The sequence below is a fragment of the Theobroma umbraticum genome, unplaced genomic scaffold (genome assembly GCF_002168275.2).
Source record: "Theobroma umbraticum cultivar Fairchild unplaced genomic scaffold, ASM216827v3 scaffold_56.0, whole genome shotgun sequence".
Lineage (NCBI taxonomy): Eukaryota > Viridiplantae > Streptophyta > Magnoliopsida > Malvales > Malvaceae > Theobroma > Theobroma umbraticum.
In genome coordinates this window covers 6,931,100-6,932,834 of record NW_018397256.1, presented here as the reverse complement: position 1 = coordinate 6,932,834, position 1,735 = coordinate 6,931,100, and positions in this window count along the sequence as shown.

Here is a 1,735-nt window from a genome sequence, read left to right as displayed (position 1 = left end):
AAATCTAGACAATGTGTGTAAAACGCACAAGGGCAATGAAGAGGGAAAGGGAATATATAGATAGCAACAATTTCCAGTTCCTGCATATCAAAATGTCTTATAGAATTCTTCAGTTTTCAAAAGGACAAACACTTCTAGAGGTTCATACCCGCACTACAGATACCTATCATTTTGACAGTAATATCAGAGTTTGAGCATTGGTAATATCTACACAAGTGTGGCGCATTTGCATCAGCATGCATGCAGAACCACATGCTACAAATGGTATGCGTTCCACCAGAAAGGCAAACCAGAACAGACACAAGTCATTAGAATGCAATATGCATCAAAGCAACAAGACATAATGTTCAAGGATCTAAACTCGTTTATGTTCAATAACTGTGGAGAGATTTTGTGATTCTCCTCTAACAGTGGAAAGATGTCTTAAGGTTACTCATTCATTTTCACTATAGCAGCAACCTTCAAGATCTAATTAATGGAACAGAAAGCATTTCCATTGGAAGAAGTCACAGCATTTGAAAGATCTCGATTTTGCTGGTGTAGATGGATTTCGAATTAAGAACAAGCCTTCAAAGAGGACAAAAGTAAAGAGCAAGGGCATTTGAAGTCAGATAAGGTTAACCTTTTCCTTAACACGATTAGAGACACATGTGCTCTACTAACAATGTGGCACTTAAGCTTAATGAATCCAAATTAGGTAACAAAAATCACTGCAATGAACCCAAAGCCCCTGGTGTATTGCTATGTTGTTACATTCAACCCTAGAGAGTAACATATGCTAAACTTGAGCAAATTTACCAAAACATGATTCAGATATACTTGTTCAATTCAATTACTGAGAGATGCCATCCAATGGATTTATTATGCCTTGATTCTCACAAAGCTTATAATGGTGGGGGAATTAGACAAGACCAAAGACACTCCAAAAATAAGAACTATATGTATATAATGGAGAAAATTATAAGAAACAACCCTCCTCATAAGACCATTTCAAAAATATATAATAAAGTTCCAGAATTAATATTGTCCAACAACTGCGTTCCAAAGTCCTACTTCTAGCAACAGTGTGATTCCAATTTTAACAAACAGAGTGTTTATAAGGAAGTTGTTTGCTTTTGAGGAATCATTAGAAAAGAACTACCTTCAGGTTTTTATGGAAAATTTCAAGAAAGAAGACTGTAAGAAACTACAAAACATCAGTAACCAGTTCTCTAGCTAGTCTCTCCACCAACTAGGAACAGCTACAATCACCACTTACCATCGCAATTAATCACATATTTTAGAGATATAAAGAAATTTGAATTTGTGCAATGCCATTCTTTCCTACAAACTCTATTCATAAAGTACCCAAATTGAACATTACAAAACCCATCAGACTAACCTCCTTTGAAGAAATAAAACATACAACTGCGCATATCACCTACTACTAATTAACTGAATTTCACTACTTTATCCCCCCGAAAGAAACTTCATTAACTAAATCAAACGTAATCAAAAGCATCTACAAAACTACACATAAAATCTAAATTTAAGCACTGCTGACATATAACAGACATACCGAAACCTTACCTTCAAGCACTGTCCCAAAAACAATGTTGTTATTGTCCAGCTGAGGGCAGGGGCCAGGCCCTGTAGTGATCAAGAACTCAACATTCCTATAATCAGAACCAAGCTTAACCTCATCATCATCATCGTTCTCTGACAAACAAAGTGAAACGACGCCAGCCCTTGAATG